The sequence below is a fragment of the Pan paniscus genome, chromosome 14 (genome assembly GCF_029289425.2).
Source record: "Pan paniscus chromosome 14, NHGRI_mPanPan1-v2.0_pri, whole genome shotgun sequence".
NCBI classification, from domain to species: Eukaryota; Metazoa; Chordata; class Mammalia; order Primates; family Hominidae; genus Pan; species Pan paniscus.
The window spans coordinates 52,901,820-52,913,563 of NC_073263.2; positions in this window are offsets into that span (position 1 = coordinate 52,901,820).

The window sequence follows — 11,744 nt, forward strand, 5'->3', positions numbered from 1 at the left end:
ATTGTTGGCCCACCTGTGGGAATTGGGGGTTAGGGACAGGTTTCCCAACCTTGTGATGACTATAAGAACCGGGATTCAAGGGAGACACAGGCATAAAGGAAGATGTCAGGGAGACCATCAACAAAGTGTCACGTAAGGCAGGAATTTGCTCACGTTACATCTACTTAATTTGCCAGATTAACTGATGCTCCTTGTTCCTTCTTTCTTTACTTTTTCTTTTTAGAGATAGGGTCTTGTTCTGTCGCCCAGGCTTGGGTGCAATGGCATGATCACAGTTCACTGCAGCTTCGAACTCCTGGGCTCTAGTGATTCTCTTGCCTCAGCCTCCCTTGTAGTTGGACTACAGGTACAAATCACCATGTCTGGCTCTTGTTCTTTAACACATGCTTGTAGCTCAAAACTAGTAGAATTCCCTCTGATACATTTGTGAACCTCTGCTCCTACTACAAGTTTTATGCTACTGAAGTCAGTTGCCTTTTTCTCAAACCTGTTTATACCAATTAAACTTGTTATTGAAATTAATTAATTAAATAGGTAAACCAGTGAAATATGAAACAAAAGTCAGTCACTAAAGAAATTACTGGCAAATTAAGTATAAGCAAAACAACTGCAAAAGTCTCGAAAAAGTGAGTAGAAATTTACAGATATTTTGCTGGCAAATGAAATACATTTGTAGTTTAAGTTAAAATTTAAAATTAAAGATATGTATGTATCATTTTTAAATTTCTCTGTTTAAATTGACTTTTTCCCTTCACCAATCACAATATCAGTGTTGGATAAGGGAACTTTCACTATATCCTGTGTTGTATTTGTATGGTACTTTTGATCATTCTTTTAATAAAAGCACAATCTTATCTAGAAAAGCAAAAATAAAGACTGGAGTCCATGTTCTTTTAGTGACTCCATTCAGCACTTTCATGTGAATTCTCAGTACTGCATCTAATACTACATATCTTTGTAAACTGTTCCTCTAACTCTTAGGGAGAATATGATTCTTACATACTAAAGTTTGTATCATGAACATTTATGGCTCACTTGTATTCACAAGATTATGAGGAATTATGCATTTAGGAGCAGGTTAGGTTGTCATCATCATTGTTTTTTCATGATAAGCCAATGTGTACAGCATGTTAATAGTTTTCTCTGTAAGGAATCTTAGAAATAATTGAGTGCACTTCTCTAGTATTAAAAATGAGTAAATGGACAGGCATAGTGGTGTGCACTTTTAGTCTCAGGTACTCAGAAGGCTGAGACAGGAGAACTGATTGAGCACAAGAGTTCTGGGCTATAGTGTGCTATGCCAAGTGGGTGTCTGCACTGTTTGGCATTAATATGGTAACCTCTCCAGACAGGGAACTACCAGGTTGCCTAAGGAGGGGTGAACTGGTCCAGGCTGGAAATGGAGCAGGTCAAAATTCCCATGCTGATCAGTAGTGGGATGGCACCTGTGAATAGCCACTGCCCTCCAGCCTGGGCAACATAGCAAGACCCCATCTGTCTCTAATTTTTAAAAAATGAGTAAACTGAGAACTAGGGTTAAATAAACTTGCCCAAGGTAGAAATTTATTGAAATAAAATTAAGGGAAATGTTTATATAGCCCTTAACATTATGTCTTCTCCATGATATATAACACTTTAAATCCAAGGATTTCAAAACACTTTTAAATCAGATCATTAATTCTTCTGATATCTATGTATCAAATTATTCTGTTTTCTACCAGCTGGTTGTCCCTTGTCAGACTAAAAGTCAACATTTTCTTTGTGGATGAATCAATTGAGAGTTGCATTCATCTGGGAATAACAAGGGTTCACCTGAAAAATGAGGGTTATTTTTATCACATATGTCTGAGGTAGTCAGTCCAGGCCTCATCTGTCCACTGTGTACTTCATAATGTCATCAGGAACATTAAGCTTTCTCTGTTTTCTTGTTCAGCCATTCTCAATATGTGTTTGTCAACTCATAATTACCTAATTCACCTCAAGTATTGTAGGTTTGGTTTGGTAGAAGTAATAGGAAGGAGAAAAGAAAGCATGCCAGCTGAGCTGGCCTTCCTTTAAAAAAGAGATTTTTCTGGCTCACACCTGTAATCCCAGCACTTTGGGGAGGCCAAGTTGGGTGGATTGCCTGAGGTCAGGAGTTCGAGACTAGCCTGACCTACATGGTGAAACATCATCTCTACTAAACATACAAAAATTAGCCAGGTGTGGTGGTGGGTGCCTGTAAGCTACTTGGGAGGCTGAGGCAGGAGAATCGCTTGAACCCAGGAGGCAGAGGTTGCAGTGAGCCGAGACCGGGCCATTGCACTTTAGCGTGGGCAACAGGAGCAAAACTCCGTCTCAAAAAAAAAAAAAAACGAGATTTTCTAGAACTGTGCCTAAGTGTCCAACTATTGATCTGATTTGCCAACTATATCACATGGCCATTTCTATTTGCACAGGAGGCTGGGAAATGTAGTTTTTGGCTGCACATATGGCCACCTCCAACCAAACTGAGGCAATTAGTAAGGAAGGCGAGGATAGGTGTCGGGCGACTGGTGATCTTTGTCACCGCAGGGCTGTTGCCAAGATTAGAAAGAATGCATGTGTGGTTCCTGGCTTATACCTGTCATCTAGTAGATGCTGAAGAACGGGGAGCTCTTATTTTGTTAGAAAAGATAAAACAAGTGGTAATGTTTCCAAATTTCTTTCATAGTAATTGTGCGGTGTTTTCATACATGCAATGAATTCAATGTGGTAATAAGATAACTTTTACTAGAAGAACAAATTTTTACTAAACTGCCATTTTGCACTAAAATACTGGTACCACAACTTTTAAAAACTAATTTGATTAACCAGATTATCATTTGAACAATGGACAATGAATGTGCACTACAGTCTCAAAAATTTTAAAATATAAGTAACTTTTTCCTCTACTTGTGTTTTATGAGTTGGAAAATATTTGTTTATTGTACAGTCACATAATGATGTTTCCATCATGGATGCACCACATATACAACTGTTCCATAAGATCATAAGGGAGCTGAAAAATTCTTAGGGCCTAGTGACATCAGTTGTAATGTCATAGAACAACAGCTTACTCATATGTTTGTGGTGATGTTGGTGTAAACAAACCTACTATGCTGCCAGTCATATAAAAGTAAAGTATATACAGTTATGTACATTACATAATACTCGATCATAAATGACTGTTACTGGTTTATATATTTAGTATATTAAACTTTTTACCATTATTTTAGAGTATGTTCCTCTATTTATAAAAAAAGGGTTAACTGTAAAATAACCTCAGGCAGCTCCTTCAGGAGGTATCCAAAGGCATTGTTATGGTGGGAGATGACAGCTCCATGCCTGTTATTGCCTCTGAAGACCATGCAGGACACCATGTGGAGATAGAAGACGGTGACATTGAGAATCCTGACCTTATGCTGGCCTAGGCTAATGTGTGTGTTTGTGTCTTAGTTTTTAACAAAAAAGTTTATAAAGTAAATAAATAGAAAATAGCATATAGAATAAGGATATAAAGAAGGGAAATATTTTTGTACAGGGGTACAATGTATGTGTGTTTGTTTTTTCTTTTAGGGGGTTTGTTTTGTTTTTTTGAGACAGAATCTCACTCTGGTTGCCCAGGCAGAAGTGGCGCCATCACAGCTCACCGCAGCCTTGATTTCCTGGGCTCACGTGATTCTTCCACCTCAGCTTGCCGAGTAATTGGGACTACAGGCACGCACCACCACGCCTGGCTAATTTTTTGTATGTTTAGTAGAGACAGGGTTTCACCATGTTGCCCAGGGTGGTCTCGAACTCTTAGACTCAAGCAATCCGCCCGCCTCAGCTTCCCAAAGTGCTGGGATTACAGGCGTGAGCCACTGCATCCAGCTGTGTGTGTGTGTGTGTGTGTGTGTGTGTGTGTGTGTTGTTTGTTTGTTTTTTGTTTTTTTCTTTTTTTTGAGACAGAGTCTAGCTCTGTCACCAGGCTGGAGTGCAGTGGCATGATCTCAGCTCACTGCAACCTCCACCTCCCAGGTTCAAACGATTCTCCTGCCTCAGCCTCCCAAGTAGCTGGGACTACAGGCACAAGCCACCACCCCCAGCTAATTTTTGTATTTCTAGTAAAGACGGGGTTTCACCGTGTTAGCCAGGATGGTCGCGATCTCCTGACCTCCTGATCTGCCCGCCTGGGCCTTCCAAAGTGCTGGGATTACAGGCATGAGCCACCGCGTCCGGCCCTGTGATTTAATCTAAGTGTTATTATAGGAGAGTCAAAAAGTTAAAAAAGGCGGGCGCGGTGGCTCACTCCTGTAGTCCTAGCTCTTTGGGAGGCCAAGGCAGGTGGATCACCTGAGGTTAGGAGTTTAAGACCAGCCTGGCCAACATGGTGAAACCTCGTCTCTACTAAAAATACGAAAAAATTAACTGGGCGTGGTGGTGCGCGCCTGTAATCCCAGATACTCGGGAGGCTGAGGCAGGAGAATTGCTTGAACTCGGGTGGCGGAGTTTGCCTTGAGTGGAGATCGCGCCATTGCACTCCAGCTTGGGCAAGAAGAACGAAATTCTGTCTCAAAAAAAAAAAAAAAGGCCAGCGCGGTGGTTCACGCCTGTAATCCCAGCACTTTGGGAGGCTGAGGCAGGCGGATCAGGAGGTAGGAGATCGACACCATCCTGGCTAACACAGTGAAACCCCGTCTCTACTAAAAATACAAAAAAATTAGCCAGGCGTGGCGAGTGCCTGTAGTCCCAGCTACTCGGGAGGCTGAGGCAGGAGAATCACTTTAACCTGGGAGGCGGAGGTTGCCGTGAGCGGAGATTGCGCCACTGCACTGCGGCCTGGGCAACAGAGCGAATCTGTCTGAAAAAAAAAAAAAAAAAAGTTAAGAAAATAGTTTATAAAGCAAAACAATTACAGTAAGCTAATTATTGAAAAGAGAAAAACATTTTTATATAAATTTAGTGTACAGTATTTATATAAAAAGTCTACAGTAGTATAATGTCCTAGGCCTTCACTTTCACTCAGCACTCACTTGCTCACTAAGAGCAAGTTCCAGCCCTATAAGCTCCATTCATGGTAAGTGCCCTATCCACGTTACCATTTTGTTCTCTTATATCATATTTTTACTGTACCTTTTTAGTGTTTATACACACACACATAACATTGTGTCACAATTGCCTACAGTATTCAGTACAGTAACATGCTGTACAGGTTTGTAGCCTAGGAGCAATAGGCCATACCATATAACCTAGGTGTGGAGTAGGTTATACCATCTAGGTTTGTGTAAATAAACTCTATGATGTTCACACAATGATGAAACCATATAGTGGTGCATTTATCAGAATGTATCCCATTAAGCAATGCATGACTATATTTATCATTAAATTATGTATCGTATCATAAATAAAGCCTATTCAAATGGGTGACGTGTTTAAAAAATAACATCTGTTGAACCATTAAAATTTTACCATAAATATTTATTTGTACTACTCATATATTGTTAAGTAAAGATCTTGATCTTCAAAAGATGTGTATTTGGGGATCATTGGAGTTGTTTGTTTGTTTTTTAGAGACGGGGTCTCACTATGTTGCTCAGGTTGGACTTTAACTCCTGGGCTCAAGCAATCACATGCCATCATTCCTGGTGGGTTTTTTATTTCAGTCACAAGAATTTCTAGTTTGCTGTAGGCATTACCACTGCAATGGCAATACCAGAAGTTTTATATAGGGCACTTGATTTTGTGAAGCAATAAGAGGAAAAAGACAAATATTTATTTGTCATTTTATATATTTTTAAAATCACTTTTCACACATAAATTAAAAATGTTAGCAGAATTTCATAGATATGAAAACAACTAGACTAACATCTCTCACACACAAGATACATTGTGTGCAGTCAATACAATGATAAAACAAAAGGCTGAAAAACAATCCAACGTTTTGTTATACTGGACTTTAATCATGTAAGTCATTGTTTTTAAATAAGTGGGCAAAACAGTTCATATAAAATCTTTGCCTAAATATTTTCTTTAATGTGAACTAAATAGGAAAGGAGTGGATGTACATGTGTGTGTAAAAAGGAAGGGACTCTAGCCATTCTAAAAGTTCATTGAATTCATTCTGTAAGTGATGAATTCAGTCAATATATAAAGTTCAAACCCAAACTTTTCCCCTTTATTGCAAGATTTATTTTTTCTACATAATTACTAAAATACCTGACTCCATTATCCAGTTAATTAATATGTATATGTATATATATATATATCTTCAAATTGCAGTTTTTAAGCTACCATAGTTCCACCAGTAAGTTGTACATGCTTTTTTCTTTTGAACTTTTTCTTGCTTATTTTTTCTTGACTTAGATTTTTCCCATCACCTGTAATTCAGCTTATTTTAGATAACCTTTGTCTTTCTTTAACTTATTTCATTTAGCCTAATTTCACTTCTTTCATACTGATGCCACAACCCCTATTTTACCCCAATTTAGCATATGTCTTGTTCTTAATAATGGTACTTATGTCAACACTATCATTTCATTGGCAACATTCTCACTGCTTGAAGTCAGGCTCAATCATGAAGGAGAATTTGTTTAATTTTATTTTTTATTGACAAATAATAATTGTACGTATTCATCATTGTGATTTTTGGATCCCATAATCTATAATGATCAGAGAGAGTAATTAGCATATCCATCATCCCAAACATTTATCATTTATTTGTGTTGGGAACATAATCCTCCTAGCTATTTGAAACTATGTTATTGTTCACTATAGTCATCCTACATCTATACATGGTATAGAACACTAGAACTTATTCCTTCTGTCTAGCTGTAATTTTCTATCCTTTAACAAATCTCTCCCTATCCCTCCCTTCCCCCTGAGAATTTGTTTAGGTATAAATATATTTTAGAAATAGCTGAAATAAAATGCACATGTTTAATTCTTTCCATTTTTTCCTAAACTTCTTAACCATCCAGATGGTACTTTTTAAACCTGTTTTCTTTACTCCTTCCATATTTATATTTCTTTCTAGTTTTTCATGATCTCCATTGTAGAATCTTTGTAATACCCAACTTGTTTTATGTTCCTTCCCTTCCCACATAAATAGAATGTGTACTCATTTCACTAAGCTTAATTAAATTGTAGTTTCTCAGGATAACTATATCTTTTATGACTGCTAATATAGTTCTCTCCTTCTTTCTGCATTGCCCTCTCCCCCAGAACTCCATTTGCCATCCTCAGCATCCCCTTATCTAGCTAGACTCCTTATCACTGTTCCAAACCCAGTTCAGAAAACCACTCCTGACTCTTGAGCCCTTGGTTCAATACTCAGTTCCAGTATGTAGCAGAGCTTGAGACCATGTCTTACTCATCATAATATCTGCTCAAATATTTGTTGAATTAGTGAATGATTAGGTTACATGCCTTATTCTAAACTCCTAGTCCGATTCATCTATATTTTTCTAGGTAGAACCCTCATTCTACAGTAATACAATTTTTTTCATCTTGAGCTTTTCCTAAACATTTCACTCTTGTTACTTACTGTCTCCCTTTAATCCACTCAGCCTTTTGCAGATAAAAAATTTTAATTTAAGTTAAAGTGCTCTTTATTTTTCTCACCAACAAGATCCTTTTATACTTTAAGGACCATTTTCACCTTCATAAGGAATCTGAAACCTATTCAGATCCAGTAGTTTGCTCTTTTTCACAGATCAAGCTAAGCAAACTCCCCTGGCAGGAAGCCACCAGAAATTCCAGTTACAGGATACTGCCATATTCTTTCACAAAAAAGGGCCTGGTAAGTGCAAGTGATGCCCTATTTCTCTTAGCTATCTCTAACCCTTACTCAAAGAAAGGGTAAGTAAAAATGGGTGACATGTTAGACGTTTAAAAATGAAATAAAAATGCATACACACATGGATAAAGTACTTCCTAAAGTATGAGCTGCCTTATTTTCTCAGGTATAAAATTATTTTAGGGAAGTTTCAATAAATCAAATGTTAAGAAACTGCTAAAACATTTTTTTGTGAGTTGCTTTCATTTTGCCTGATTTATAATTTCAACACTCTGCTCTACCACAGAGTATGTAGGTTTGTCTGTCATATCATAGCTTTCAAAGGGATATTCTTATTTTAAATCTCAACATCATCATTAAATTGTTCTAATAATAAGAGGCCTAAATTTTAAATCCTCAGGGACATCAAGGCATCTCATCTGCTATGTTATTCAAGCACTGACAGCATATTGCAAAACATCTAGGCAATAGAGGGCAAGAACAAAACCTAATGTTGTTACCTTATTGACAGTTCCTAAGATACATCATAAAATTATAAAATGTTTTGTTTAAAGCTGGTAGGCTATTTTAATAAGCGAAGAAAAGGGGATGGAACTTCTAAGTGTATCTATTTCAAGATACATTTTATAATTGACCCTTTTTCCTCCTTAAATAAATGTATTCCTCCCAGTACATAGCTCAGAGCATTGTTATAACATCCTTGAGAATGAGTCATTTAAAAATGGAGTTAAGAAAAGTTCACATTTCAGCCTTGAAAGTGGTTTAGTTACGTGATGACCTTGAAGATTTAGCTCCAATTGTACAGTCTCGTAAAGGATACCTAGCATAGCTTAGAAAAGACAATACCCCAAAATTCACTTTTACGCTACTGAATATTTTTGCTTATTATGATTTTGTTGAGGAAGGATTGGAGCTGGTAAAAAGGCAACAGGCATTTGTGTAGTGGTCTGTAGTTTGACGGCCAAAAATAAACATAGGAAAAAAATCATGACTTTCAGATGTGTGACTTTGAGATCTGGCACAGGCTGAATTCAAGTTTACCTTTGCACTATTAAAAAAAAAAGTTTGCTAGGCAGATGGGTAAACAGTAGAGTTTATCTTACTTTATAATGAGTGTTAAACTATACATGATCTTTAGCCTCAAAATTGTTTATTCACAAATAATAAAGAGAAGCATTGCAGCCATACCTAAAAAAGACCTCATTTTCATACCTGATTATTTTATCTGCCTTTCACTTATGTTGCTGTGTTTTTAAAGTTATAGCAGTTGTTAAAAGTTGTAAACTTATTTATAAAAACTTACGAAACTTTTAGAAAACTTCTGGTATACACACACACACACACACACACACACACACAAAGCAGGGGCGCATGCATTTATTTATTTTTAATTGATACAGGCTTTCCCCCTGTTGACTCTCAGCCAGAGACATTTAATTGGGAAACATTTGGAAAGGTATGAGGGCATTTTTCATTTCTCAATGATGGATGAAGGTCAGGCAGTGAAGCACTGACTTTCAGTGCCAGGAACTAAGTATATGAAACAGTCTACAAAATGTGGGACTGACTGTCCCGCACAACCATGAATTATCACATCCAAAATGCCAATAATGCTGTCACCCTTAAGAAACTCAAAGGGTTCAGCTATAAAAATAAATGAAGTGTTCTTCTTGAACAAGTACAGAAGCAGAGGAGTGTAGGAACTCCATGTGGACTGCAGAGACAGACAGCTTGAGTTCAAATCCAATTTATAGCTGTATGACCTGCATGTTTAACAACATTTAATAATGATCTGAGACTCAGTTGTCCTATCTGTAAAATGGGTATAACAGTAATACCTGACTCATAGACTTGTTTTAAGAATTAAACAAGTTAAAAGATAGAAAATGCTTGGCATATGGTAATCTCTCAATTGATGCTGGCTAGTGCTATTACAAGTTCATTCCAGTCTGTTTTATGTTAATTAGTATTGGTGAGAAAATGTAGAAATATATTTTTTGAAACCTGAAGCTTCTAAATTAAAAAATCTTTAGGTCAGAATTCATTATGCATTAGAAGATATTTCTTGATAATGATAATCATAATGTAAACATGTTCTCAGTCACTAAATATATTCAGACAAAGCAGTAGGAAAGGGTTAAGGGAGCATTCCCAGGCTGAAAAAAATTTCTGTGGTCTGTAGAACAGAGAGGGTGTCAGGGGGATGCTTCACAGGGTGTAGAGATGCAGAGGAGGCCTAACTGAATTATAACCGCGAGTTTGCACAGTGGTGAGCATAGCTGATGAGATGCAAGCAAAAAAAGAGTATTGCTGACCTAGGACCATGAGGAAAAACCAAATCCAAATTAGTCAAGTTGGAGGACATTTGTTGAAAACTCCACACTTCCATGAGGTCTGTAGCCTTGAGCCTATCAGTGCCAACACAGAACATTCTGAATAGTTCAATGCCTCTTTCTGTTAAAGAGGAGACGCCTCACTCTGCCGCTCAATCTTGGACTTGTTTGTGCACAGAGGTCCTTGCTTATGTAACACTCGCTTTTAACTATAATTCACAGAGTCCTTTGAACACATAAAGGGAAAGCCACTTTCGCTCCTGTTAAGGATGTATAAGCACAAAAAATGAACAGTGAATTAATCCTAGTGTTTTATACATTTTTTTTAAGAAAAGAATCTAAGCCAGAATGAGGTTACTGCCTATGCAAAGAAGAAGACAGCTCATCACAGGTGAGTGTAACACGTTTTTCATATGTACAAATTAAGCAGCCTGAAACAAAAGGCACTCAAAAGGTAAAAGAATACCAGTCACCCCTCTGATTTGTCAAATCAAAGTTCTGTCAGCTGTTAGATGTGTTATGTGATAATGCGAACGATAAATGCCTTAATCACAAATAGGATTGGATAATATCACCATTAGTAGGAGACTTCCAAAAATAGCAATAATAGTACTATGTTGACTCATTCTCTTTCAAAGACTGAGTCACAAAGTACAAAATCCAGTGAGCTAGAATTGATGACGGTAAATATCCTATTCCCCTGTCACTCTTGCTTCCTCTTCCTACTCTCTAAACCTTCACATTGCTATTCAGTCTCCTCCATTATGTTCCCTAGCTGTATATTTACATCTTGTACACACACCCACTTTGCTTCAGAGACCCTCTCTAAAGTTTGCCTTACTTAGATAGCACTGCTGTGAATGTTTCTCAAATCTCTGTCTTCACTATTGTCCCCTTCCTCACACTCCAGTCTTCATGTTACTGGGAGCTTTTAGATAGTGCTACTTAAATACAAATATTCTACGCTGAAATTCACACATTTTCTTCCTACAGTTCACATTCAAATCATCAACATATCTGGACTGCTACTTACAAAATACATCTAGTATCTGACCATTTCTCCCCGCCTCCACCCTGGTCTAAGCCACCGTTAACTCTTCTGGTTGTTATAATAGCCTCCTCACTGATCTCGATGCTTCTACCCTTATTCCACTTCTCTCTCTCTCTCTTTTTTTTTTTTTTTTTGGAGACTGGGACCTCACTTTGTCACCCAGGCTGGAGTGCAGTGGCATGAACATCATGAGGTCTGTAGTCTTGAGCCTATCAGTGCCGACACAGAACATTCTGAACATTCTCACTGCAGCCTCAGCCTCCTGGGCACTCAAGTGCCTCCCACCTCAGCCTCCCAAGTAGCTTGGACTACAGATGTGCACCACTATGCCCGTCTCCACTTCACATTATTTTAAACACAGCAGCCAAAGTGATGCTTTTAAAATAGAAGTCACATCCATGACACCAATCTCGTTCAGAATAAAAGCCAAATTCTTTACAATTTATAAGGTCCTACACAATGAGACTCTGACCTTGTCTGTTACTCTCCTTCCCCTCAGTCTTCTTGTTCCCTCTGGCTAGAATGTGTCTCCCCCCACCCCCCAGGCATCCGCATGACTTGCTTCCTCACCCCCTTGAAGTCT